Genomic DNA, 13,375 nt, shown 5'->3' with positions numbered 1-13,375 from the left:
CATTAGTTTTTATCTTTCTTCTACTTTTGGTTGTGAGTCTTTGGGCTAATGTAACTTTGTTGCACTACTTGAGAATCGGTTATTCCTAATAATTGGACACCATATTTCTCTACAGATCTCTGTGATAAAATACAAATAATCTAATATGCCTTTTGCCTTTCTTATATTTTTCCAGTAGTTTTATGCATACCATCATTAAAGTGTAATTAATTAACAAAACTGTCAAACAAACCTGGTGAAGATGAGGTGGCCCTTGCAGATAAATTGTATGTGACAGGAGACTGGTGCATGTTGGCGCACAGATTTAGCTTTATTAGACTTGAGATCCATCATTTTTCTGCAATGTCAACCAGTAGTGAAGCAAATATCGATCCAAAGGTGAGTGTACAAGCACCAAGTTCCCGAAAATTAACCATAAGGTATTTAATCATGATCACCAACATAAGAAAGTTCAACAAATTAACAAGAAAACAGACTGAAAATTAAAGCACCATTTTTGACATCAATAATATTTTTAGATCCTGCCACGCCAGCATAATAACTAAGTTAAAAGTGGGATATAAAGGTATATTCTTGGATACCTTCCATAGTGCTTCTCTGCTGCTGCTCCCATGACAAGCTTCCTGATCCCATTCCGAGAGACGAGTTGTACAATTTCCTTCTCAACACAGCCCCGTTTCTGCTATCAGCTTATGAGCCGGTGCCTAGATTTTGAAAAACCATATTAATATAATAATATATCAGAAATTGATCAGCAATTAATTGTTCGAAAGGACTCACTGGAACGACTTAAACTAGCTATCAAATATTACGAACCTTGGAAGTTCCAAACTATTAGATAATTAACCTAATTAATTGAATGCTTAAAGCCTTAAACCCTATTACGTATAATATTATCTAGAGCTTAAGTAAAAAACCACCTATTATTTCATTGGGTCTAACATGTGAATTGGTACGTACGTGCTAATTATTTTTGTCAAGTTTTGAACTTAATTATCACCGGCCAACTCTTATGTCAACTTTATTGGACATGCATGCAGTCTACAAGGAGGAATGCTACATATTATCCCATTGTCTTCCTTTTGTCCTCCCAAAATTGATGTGGCTCTTAAAATCACCATTGGATCAAAATCCAACAATGATCTATCATAAATTCAATGGTGATTTTAAGAGCCACATCAATTTTGGGAGGACAAAAAGAGGACAAGGGGATGATATGTAGCATTCCTCCTACATCTTTAACTATTTCTGTTTATATTTACCACCAAAAAAAAATGAAAAAAAAAGAAGATAAAAAAAAAAAAAACTAATTTACAAGAAAAATGTCCTAAAAAAATAAATTAAGAAGGATTTATACCCCCTTTTGGCGACAGATGAGAAGATATTCATCCATGATCTCATGCATTTTTTGCCTCTCAGTACGTTTCATGGTATTCCCTTACAATACTTTCCTTCGGTGAGCTAGCTGGAGCTTTTCCACCCACCGCAAACCAATTAAAAAAAAAAATCAAATAAATTCCTAATTAATATCTAAGCGAGAAAAGCCCAGCCAAAATGTATTTGATTGTTACATGCCCATCTATATTTCATCATAGAAAAATGATAAATTTACAACAATACCATAATAACTGCACAACACTCCCTCATATAGGCCGGGGTGGGCCCAACACTCTGACCTTTACCCCATGTGAGGGGGTAGGGCCTTGATTCCTACACAACAACACCACAACTTCACAATACCCCTCACATGGGGTAGAGCTCAGTGTGTGGGGCACACCCCTATATGAGAGAGTTTTGTGCAGTTATTGTGGTGTTGTTGTAAATTTATCATTTTTTTTTTCATTGAAAAATAGGTGTTTTGATTTGATAAAACTTTGGGTAAATTTAAGATAAATTCTTTAATTAATTTGTTGATTGTCGGTAGCTTCCGAGATCGGCGCAAAAGGAGAAATGTTATATACACTTTACTTTAACTCTCGTGCTTTTTGATATGACTTTTAAAATTACCACTAAATTAAAATTTAATAATAATTTATTTTAAATTTAATTATAATTTTAGAAATCAATAAAAATGTATAGCATTACTTGTCTCGTTATAGACTATCAATTGTCAGTGTATTAATGGCATTGACCCGCGTGATCTAGGGGCTTGCATATGTACAAAATAGCTGGCCTTTAACTGTTGTACTCCATTGTCTTTATGTTTAGGGCATTCATATTTGCTCGGTAAATATTTAGTTAAAATTTAGCTAAAGAACACTCCTACTTTTTGTTTTTTAAAATTAGCTACTTACTTTCAATACTTCTTCATTTAAAAAATTCATTCTTTATCTACTTGCATTATTCTTAAAAAAAAAAAAAAATGAGAGAATTATCTACTTTCACTGTTCTTTAAGAAAAAAAAGATCAAATTAATTTTTTTTATTAATATAAATTATAAACTATTGAGAATGAGTGCTCAACAAATTGTTAGCTATTCTAAGAATTTTTCGCTACGGACTACCCAAAATAACATTATAACTATTTTGGCTAGCTCAATGTAAATGCCCTATTGTGTCTTTATTATGATTAATTGATTTCTTGACAAGTTACTGTTAATTTTATTAAAAGTTTATATACAAATACCATATATTTTAAAGATAATAATAATTTAACAAACTGAATAAAAAAAATCAATCTAATTTAGAAAAAAGCATCCTTTATTTATTTTTTTATTTCTCAATCAGATTTTTATTTACTAAAATAAATTGTTATCCAAATTGATAAGGATGCACTAATTGACTAGCTAACATAGGCGTGCAAGAATGGATAGAAATTTTTACAAACCAACTCTAATATTGACATGTGTTTTTTTATATGAAAAATATATAAATATTTTTTGGAAAAAATATATATTAGCCCCCCAAATTACCACCCTTTCTCCGGATGGCACCCCGAACTACCAACACTTGCACTCCGACCTCCCAAACTACCACTTTATGATTTTTTGGCCCCATCCGTCTATTTATACCGTTAATTCTAACAGAAATTTGTCAAAAACCCGAAAATACCCCTCCCTTAACTGTGAGAATTTCAAAGTGTAGGAGGGTTATTTTCGGAATTCTGTTTAAAATTGAAGGCATAAATGGACGGATGAGGTCAAAAAATCAGAAAGTGGTAGTTTGGGGGGCCAGAATCTAAGCATTGGTAGTTTGGGGGGCCATCCGGAAAAAAGGTGGTATTTTGGGAGGCTAATATATATTTTTCCCATATTTTTTTTAATGGCATGTTAACTTAAATGACACATGTCGCTTTAAGAGGCTAATTACAAATTAGTTTGAAAAAAATTTGCTATCATGCGAGAATTGAGAGAACTTGAAATTTGAAATCAAACTAATAATGATGCGACTTAAAAGGTTATACCCACCATTTTGTTGATAATTAAGAGAAAAATTATTAGGGAAAATTAAAAATATTAGTAGCTCATATTGACACATTAACAAGTACACTTTGCTCATTTTTTTTTTTTTTTTTTTTGTAAATACAACAGAAAGAGCTTAAAAAAGTGCTTAAGGCACCAGAAAAGAAGAAATGGATTCCCTTCCAAAACATGGAGGAAAGGATCCAAAGCAGAAAGAGAAATTGAGAATGCAGCTAGATAAAAACCTAGTTGCGGTCCAGTTTACCACATGATGGGCACAGAAGTTTGCACTTCGGTTAACATGTATAGCCGACCAGCTAGATGTTGGTGGAATAGTCGACATGATCTAAGAGATAATAGGAGAGATTCTCCAGTCTTGAGTGAGAGTAGGCTTTTGGAGAGATAGTGAGAGTAGGCTTTTGGAGAGATAGCGACATGATATGCTATATGATTTAAGAGCTTAGTCCTGAAAATTATAAAACTACAGGGGTATCTATTGGAAAAAAAAATTGTGGTTCTTTAAAAAAAAATAATAATAATTGTTGGGGTGGCCCAGCCACCCCTTTGGGCCACATGGGGTGGCCGGCCACCACCATTTTATAAATTTCACGATATGCCCAATGTGATTTTAATGAGTACCGAAAATAATACTTTGTTTTTGTAATTATATCACAAATGGTACTTTGTACAAAAATAATATTTGATATATTTGGTATGCCTGTTTTGAACTAAAAGTAACCTATATGACTGTCGTGTATCAAAATAATATGTTGACAAGAATTGAACCCTTCATAAAATAAATAAATAAATAAAAATGCTATCAGTCTTGTGTAACAATTGGAAACACAAAATAATCTGTGTGACCAATTGATATAACCCAAAAAATGACCAAATGTTTGTTACTTAAACACAATTTTTTTTCTCAATGTATACCCTTGTGGTTTATAGATTTCATGATGTGGCCCTTGTGGTTTAAATAATTACTAGAAATGGTACCTTGGTTTTATAAATATATCACACATGGTACTTTGTACACAATTAATATATTTTTGCCTCCAAGGAGTAGCTCAATCAGCTGGGGACCACGCCACATGAAATTGAGGTTACTAGTTTGAATCCCCCCTCCTCCTCTTATGCGGATATGTCAAAAAAAAAAAAAAAAATAAATATATTTTGTACCATATATATATATATATTATTTTAAAGATTTTTTTTTTTTAAAAAAAAAAATTGTTGGGGTGGTTTTAACAAATAATAATAAAGAAAAATGATAGCCACGTCAGCGTTGAAGTGTATCATGGGGACAGGTGTCGCGCATGCAAGCCGACACCTGTAGGATGGCGTGGCTGGACGTTAGGTTTGGATGGAAAATTAGACGAAGGTACCATTTTCGTCTTTTCACATATCACAAGTACCACCTATGATAAAAAGTAAAACTCAGGAGACAAAAAAATAAAGTTTTCAAACTACATGGGAAAATTATGTATTTAACCCTTAAAATTATTATTTAATCAAAATTTAATAATAATTTATTTCAAATTTAATAATAATTTTAAAATTCAATAAACATGTATAGCGTTGCTTGTCAGTGTATTAATGGCATTGACCGGCGTGATCTAGGCCCTTGCATATGTACAAAATAGCTGGCCTTTAACTGTTGACTGTTGTACTCCATGGCCTTTATGTTTAGAGCATTCATATTTGCTCGGTAAATATTTATTTAAAATTTAGCTAAAGAACCATTCTTTTTTTTGTTCTTTTAATTAGCTACTTACTTTCAATACTTCTTCATTTAAAAAATTCGTTCTTTATCTACTTGCACTATTCTAAAAAAAAAAAAAATGAGAGAATTATCTACTTCCACTGTTCTTTAAAAAAAAAAAAAAGATCAAATTAATTTTTTTTATTAATATAAATTAAACATTATTGAGAATGAGTGCTCAACAAAACGTTAACTATTTTGAGAATTTTTCACTATCAGACTAACCAAAATAACCTTATAGCTATTTTGGCTAGCTCCATGTAAATGCCCTATTGTGTCTTTATTATGATTAATTTATTTCTTTTAAGACAAGTTACTGTTAATTTTATTAAAAGTTTATATACAAATACTATATATTTTAAAGATAATAATAATTTAACAAACTGAATAAAAAAATCAATCTAATTTAGAAAAAAAATCCTTTATTTATTTTTTTATTTCTCAATCAGATTTTTATTTACTATAATAAATTGTTATCCAAATTGATGAGGATGCACTAACTGACTAGCTAACATTGGCGTGCAAGAATCAATAGAAATGTCTTACAAATTGGTTTGTAAAAATTTTTACAAACCAACTCTAATATTGACATGTGTTTTTTGTATATGAAAAATATATAAATATTTTTTTTAATGGCATGTTAACTTAAATGACACATATCGCTTTAAGAGGTTAATTACAAATCAATTTGAAAAAAATTTGCATCATGCGAGAATTGAGAGAACTTGAAATTTGAAATCAAACTAATAATGATACTACTTAAAAGGCTATACCCACCATTTTGTTGATAATTAAGAGAAAAATCATTAGGGAAAATTAAAAATATTAGTAGCTCATATTGATAGACAATATTCGTTCAGTAAAAAATATTAGGGGTTGTAATTCATTTTTACGTATCAAATTCAGATAATAGAGTATTATTATATATGTCAATTTTAATTCGATCCATATTATCAAACGGATAAAAATTCTTAATTTTAACCAACTAATATATTGTTAAATTCCTGCATGTATCCAGTTTGCTGGATCACATAAAAGAAATTTCAGCCCTAGAAAATATTAGACGAATTGCAAAATCTAAATCAATCAATCCAGCTACAATTCAGCCGCCGAAATGGACCGTGGACCTCATTGGATACCACGGGTTAATCCTTTTAACAATGGCATGAAAATCTTATCACTTTTATGTTCAGTCGGCCTAATAATGGCCTATCATATCTCCCTTGAGTTGAGGCCCATTGGCTGGGGGGGGTGGCCCAGCCACCCCTTTGCCCTTCCCTTCCCTTTTTATTTATTTTTTTATTTATTTTTTATTTATTTTTTCTTCTTTTTTTAAAAAATAAGTTTATTTATTTATTTTTTAATAAATTTATATTTTTTTTTATTAAGATGGAAATGTGTCGCCATCTTATTGGTTTGACGTGGCGCTAACGTAGCATTTAATAGAATCTGTCAAAAAATTTAACAGAATTTGACTCCAGTAATCAATTTGTAATTATAATTTATCACAATGACCTCCTATGAACTTTTTAAACTATAGGGAATGATTTGTAATTATGACATACTACATGGACTAATGATGCAATTATCCCTTAAATTTTGTAGGACCATACGTGGATTCTACAAATTTAAATTATTAATGATAGATTTATAAAATGACACCAAACCCATCTCATTATTTCAATCATTCACCGTAAAGCATTCTACCTCCCGGCACAAGAGGAATTTTGTACTATAAACTATAATAGTTTATTAAGTTTACCAAAAGAAAATTATTTACATCCAAATATTATATGGTTTTTTATTTTGTAGATATATGTACAAGTTAATAGAAAGACAATTAGTTAAGAAACCATGTATCAAAGTTCGAAATAAGGTATATATTAATTATATATATCAGCAAAAAAAAAAGTCAATGAAGGAGGAAGTCATCCTTTCGCCATCCTAACCATATTTAATTCAAACCCAATAAAGAAAATTCAACATTTTCAGGTTTATTGTACGGAAATAATTTTTTTAATGAATAGATATTTTATTAAAGGAAGAAAATGAGAATACATATTTTATAAATTGACACTTTTTAAAATTTAAATATTTAATTATAAAGTAATAAAAGATTCAGAGTTATAAAAATTAATAGTTGAAAAAGATAATTGTGATGGCAATTTCTTTTCAGTTACGTAGCTCTTTTGAGTTGAGGTTTGGAAGGGGGGGGGGGGGGGGGGGGGGCGTGTGGTGGAAATCATGTAGCAAATATTGTTCTAAGTGACCAGTATACACTAAGAGGAATTGTACAAGTACTTGAGACATTTCTATTATTACATCATAGACAGAAAACCTAACTAGGAAATGAGACAAATGTAATAAAGAGTCAAAACATTATTTTTAATATTCTCTCATCCTTCTCATCTTCATCTTTTAAAATTAATTAACCATTAAATCTATAAGACACATACTTTTACTTATGTAAGTAGTAAGAATATTAAATAGTATTTCTCATTTATAAAAAATAAAAAAATAAAAAAAATGGAAGAAGAAGAAGAAGAAGGGGTGGGCAATATCAATGGTCTTCAGGATCCCAGCTAGGATGAAAATGAGGCTCCACATGAAGCGGCCCTCATTGGTTCAAGTACCTTCCAGACTTCTGACTTGAGGTCCGGCCGGTTACTTCGATTCCAGTCACAACATCTCAATCCCAAGCGAGCCAAGTTTTGAGCAACCACAATCGGCCAGTCTCCAGCCAAAGGATCTAAGAGAGTTTTCAAATTTCCAGCATCCAGAGCATTTTTCACTTCATTTGATATCCGGAAAGGTAGTCTCCCAGTCAACAATTGTAGTAAAATGATTCCAAACGAGTAAACGTCAGACTTCAAAGTAAGCACTCCTGTTTCAAGGAACTCGGGATCTATGAAACCGGGACTGCCCTTCGGGATAGTTATATGAGTCAATGTCGTTGTGTTGTTGCTTGAACTTGCATGAGGCAATAAAATACGGCAGATACCAAAGTCACTTAGTTTACAAACAAAGTTGGCATCAAGGAGGATGTTTGAGGGTTTCAAATCACCATGCACTATGCTGGGTTTAGCAGAGTGGAGATACACAAGGACAGAGCACAACTCTGTGGCGATGCGTATTCGAGTTTGCCATGATAATGGAGGAGTGTTGTCCCTCATGTTGATCAGTCTATCTTCAAGGCTTCCGTTGGGAAGATACTCGTAGATGAGCGCAAAAACCTTCGGGCAGGATCCAATGAGTTTCACAAGATTGGGGTGCCTCAGCTGACTCAATACACTAACCTGCAGATCATATATAATATATATACAAACAACAAATGAGATCAAGAAATGCCAACTTTTTGGTCTAACTTCATTCTATTCTTTAAAAGCAAATTGTTGTTGTTGCATATATATATATATATATGCATTATCCCTTTTAAATGGTGAAAACTTTAACAAAATTAATTTAAAAAGTAAATATTTTGTGAACCGCTCATGGAAGTATGTAACCTAGATATCAATAAATTCAACAACCTAGCTAGAAAACCAAAGCAACCTGGTCTAGGTGCTAACATCATATGAGGAATATTACATTTTCAACTGTCATTCCACTTAGGGTTCACTTGGAATTGCGATTTCAAAATGTACGATTTTAAATTAGCGATTTTAAAATGTGCAATCTGAAAAAGTGATTTTTAAAAACGCAGTTAAGCGTTTGGCAAAATTGCAATTTGACCTTTAAAAACGCAGTTAAGCGTTTGGCAAAATTGCAATTTGACCTTTAAAATCGCATGTTAGCCTTTAAAATTCTGCATTTTCAAAAAAGCACCACATTGCATGCGATTTGAAAAAACAGTTTTTTGAGTTTTCAAATTGCAATTTTTTAAAAACGTAATTCCCAAACGGTTCATTTTCTGCGATTTGGTTTAAAATCACACTTTTTGTCTATAAAATCGTAATCTCAAACGGACCCTTAATTGACTAATACCGCAATGCCCGTTAGTATATATTTGGATAAGCTTTTATATATATATATATATAATTAAAGATTGATGGACGACACTACCACATTAGCCCAATGATATAAGAGTTGAGTATTTAAAATTACACATACTATACTATATCCATCAATCCTTAATTCCTTAGATTATTTTGAGTAATACTAAATGCTATACCCTCTATTAATCCTATTAGGCTGATGGGCATCCCATCAACCCTTGAATCAATTCTTGTTAAAAAAAAGAGTAGAAGTGTTGACTGGCACAGACAACCACATCAGCCTAGTAGGATAGAATGTAGCATGTAACGTTATCATTTTTTTTTTACATTAACACATCAGCCCCATGAGATCAATATTGGGGTAAAATAACTGTATATTATTTAATATTACTCATAAATATATAACTAAAAAAAAAATAAAAAGGTCATTGCAGTGATTTTCGAATGAATATAATAGACAAACCTCCATTTGGAACTGTAAGGTGCCATGGGTGTCAAGAGATTGTAGCATCTTGATTGCAACCTCTTTTTGACGCAAGAGAGCTTTGTAAATGTTTCCATATCCTCCTTGTCCAATTTTTCGGGATTCATCAAATTTTTGAGTCGCTTCTTCAAGCTCAGAGAGTGGGAACTCAGAGAACTGATCATAATCATCAAGCATCCTTCTTAGCCCTTCAACTTCTTTCAGCGCATTATCACGCTCCATCAGCAACTCGTTCATCTTTTTGTGTAACTCTGCAATTTGAATATTCTTTAATGATATTTCATTTTCTTGAGAAACCCTGAGTTCTTCCATTACTTGGTCTTTCTGGTTCTTCACCTTTTCAATCTCTTCTTTTGCCTTCACTAGTGCTTCCTCCACTTCTTTTCTTTGCCTCAACTCTTCTTGGCCCTGTTCGTTGGATTATCGATCAGCAATTTGCATCAGATTATCTTTCAGAAAATGGCGAAGAAGTTCAAAATAACTAAAATCCTAATTACCCGGTGTTTAGCATCAATCATATCTCTTTCTGCTTTCAGACGCCTGAGTGTCTCTTTTTCGTTCTCCGCCATCACTTGTTGAAGTTGCTCATAAAAAGTATTATCTAAACTTCCATCCTGCTAGGATCCGTTAAACGATTAAATTTAAAACCTTTTTTATATTGTTTAGTATGCGTTTAGTATCATGATTTTGAGGATAAAAGTTGATTTTAAACTACATCATAGAAAATGAATATTTAGAATTGCTTTTTAAAAAAATTGCAATTTCAAATCGCAGATAATTTGATTTTTTTAAAAAACAAACAATTTTAAAGGTCAAATTGCGATTTTATCAAACTCTTAATTGTGTTTTTAATTTAAAAACACATTTTAAAATCTCATTTCTTGAACTATAAACCCCAAACGGACCCTTAATTACTTAATATTTGATCAATTTCGATGAATAAATGCTAAAGAGAAAGCTAAAACACTTCTTAATTATAAAAACCCAAAAATTTAAGGATAAAGATTCTCTACAATTATTTGTTCGAACTTGAAAAAATTCGGGAATGTGATTTTGAATGACTAGTTATGGGACCCATGCACCTGACCGGATAAGTGGTTGGGTAGCCCAATTTTTATTTAGTCGTCCCATAAGTGGTCTCTCACAATCACCTGTTTGAATTCTCTCAAATTCGGACAAATAATTATAAATGATCCTAATCCAAACCATAACTCAAAGCGTCCACATGCTTCATAACTATACAAGGAAAACTTCACTTACCCGATTAACCCCAGAATTTCAGTGTTTTGCAATTATAACATCGAATTTTTTAATTTTTGCAATGTCGGTATTTCAAGAATTTTTTCCTTTTAATTTCATCAATTTTTTATTATTAAAATTCCCCTTAGAAAAATTGAAAATTCTCTAGACTCACGGCAAGCCGTGGATTTGGACTAACCCACGGCCAAAATGTGGGAGAGAAAAATTCTTAAAATACCAACATTGCAAAAATTAAAAATTTGAGATTATGATTACAAAAATACTGATACTGTATATATATATATATATATATATATATATATATATATATATATATATATAAACACAGGCAAAAATGAAAATGTTCTGCACATACCAATCTTGGACTCTGTGGCTGCAGCAATGGAGATCCGACTTCCACATAAGAGATTCTTGAATAAGCCGACGCCGGAGAGGGTGTGCTAGAGGGCGGTAGCCCATTCTCATTCGGCTCATTCCATGCAGTCAGAGTTACATCAACCCCTCTTTTGGGAGAGCTTGTTGAGCAAACCGAACAGGAGGGACTCCTTCTTAAGCCATCCCATTCATGATCAGAAGCCGAAGGACTAGTCTTTGGAGATGAAGCCTCTTCGTTAGCGCTGCCTGCCGGTAAAGAGATCATATCTAAGATGCTCATCCTCCTTCCACTACTATCCCTATTGTGCCCCGCTGCAACAGATGATTGTGATCTCAAATAGTCTGATTCTCGGATTTCACTCATGCTGTTCCTTTCGTGCCCCAAAGTAACAGACCGTGATTTCATGAGGTTTGATTCTCCCCTTCCACTCATCTCTGCACTTGCTTCCCTATATTCCATATGCTACTTTGCATTACTAATATAATCTTTACTTTCATACGTACTATCATAAATCCATAATTAAACTTTTGGGATTACGTATATATAATGTCACGGTTGCATGAAAAAGAGTAATTAACAGAAACTGTGTGCCAAACCTGGTGAAGATGAGATGGCCTTTGCAGATAAATTGTATATGACAGGAAATAGGTGCTTGTTCGCGCACATATTTAGCTTTATTAGACTTGAGTTCTGTCATTTTTCTGCAATGTCAAGAGCATGTAGTAGAGCAATTCAATCCATTAGATATGATGATCATTAATGGACATGCATGATGATGTGGAAAAAGTTTTCGATCATGTTGTTTGTACCGTTTATAGTGCTTCTCTGCCGCTGCTCCCATAACAAGCCTCTTGATCTGGTGCCTAGAGATCAGTTCTAAAATTCCCTTCTCGATACGGTCCATTTCAATTTCCAGTTTCTGTGCCCGTACCTTAGATTTTAAAATAAATGAGAAAACTCGACACTTATATATTAATGTACCAATCCATGCAGCATCTCAAAAGCCACTCGATCTCTAGATTCTTACGTGCATTTGAGGTTCATGTTTATTTTGGATACATGTAATTAAGTTTAATAAAAAACGAAAAAAATTCCAACCCAGTTTAAAGAAAAAAAAAATTATTTCTAGCCAATAATGAGATAATCTAAAGGGAAAACTTTACTTATAACCTTTGATTTTTCATTACTTTTGAAAAAAAAGTACCCAAATTTTTTAAAGTGTCAATTTAGAATATCAATCTTTCAATTTTTTTTTTTTTAAAAAAATTATAAACTTTTTTCAAAGATTTAGGCATGGGTATGTTTTCAGATTCCATTCAATTATGACCAACACCTAAATCATTCTTTTCTTTTTCCTAAAAAATAAATGGGTATTTTAAGAATTTTGACATGATCTAACGGAAAATTCTAACGGGGAGTTGAAATTGAAAAAAATTAAAGAATGGATACCCTAAATTGATGCTGTTTAAAGTTTGTGTACATTTTTTCAAACAAAAATGATGAAAGATCAGGAATTATAAGTGAAGTTTTTTCTAATCTAAATTTAACGGCGAAAGGAAAAAAGAAAAGTGAATAAAACGAACAAAAAAATGTGGTAAATTAAAGAGACGGCAGAAGAATCTATACCCCCGTTTGGCGACAGAAACGAAGGTATTCATCCAGGATCTCATGCATTTTTTGCCTTTCAGTTTCCCGGTGCTCCCCCACTATCTTTTCCTTCAGTGAGCTTGCTGGAACTTTTGTACCCACTGCAAATGCAAATCAAGAAGGAAAAAACTCAAATAAATCCCACTTGAAAATACTGGAAATTAGGCAAGAAAAGCCAAATTCTTCAGAGGAAAAAAAGTGCATTTTCATCAGATATAGAACCCCAGCCGAAAATAATACATGGATTTGCATGGATTTGGGACTTACTAAAGGGGATGAGCTGTGCAGGTTGATGAACGTGAAGGATGCAAATTCGCTTTCCTCCAGAGTTCTGTAAAGCCCACAACAGGATTGATTTGAACTCTTTCACTTCTTTTCCCACAGCAACGTATATCATATCCTCAATCACGATTGCCATCGGATCCTCTAAATTCTCATGCCTGCTTCCCAT

General features: G+C 32.4%; 1 long non-coding RNA gene and 1 pseudogene across 1 annotated transcript; both read right to left on the bottom strand.

The window, feature by feature from the left end:
• Positions 1-231: 231 nt before the first annotated feature.
• On the bottom strand, positions 232-1,477 carry LOC133864909 (uncharacterized). The gene is made up of 3 exons (XR_009899581.1): positions 1,358-1,477; positions 582-704; positions 232-337 (listed from the first exon to the last, which is right to left on the bottom strand). It is a non-coding gene; the product is annotated as an uncharacterized LOC133864909 (long non-coding RNA).
• Positions 1,478-7,732: 6,255 nt separating this feature from the next.
• Positions 7,733-13,375, bottom strand: LOC133862717 (U-box domain-containing protein 33-like; annotated as a pseudogene).

This window comes from Alnus glutinosa, chromosome 3, assembly GCF_958979055.1.
Source record: "Alnus glutinosa chromosome 3, dhAlnGlut1.1, whole genome shotgun sequence".
In the NCBI taxonomy this organism is placed as follows: domain Eukaryota; kingdom Viridiplantae; phylum Streptophyta; class Magnoliopsida; order Fagales; family Betulaceae; genus Alnus; species Alnus glutinosa.
The sequence above is the reverse complement of the archived record's forward strand: the minus strand, read 5'-3'. Positions and strand labels throughout refer to the sequence as shown.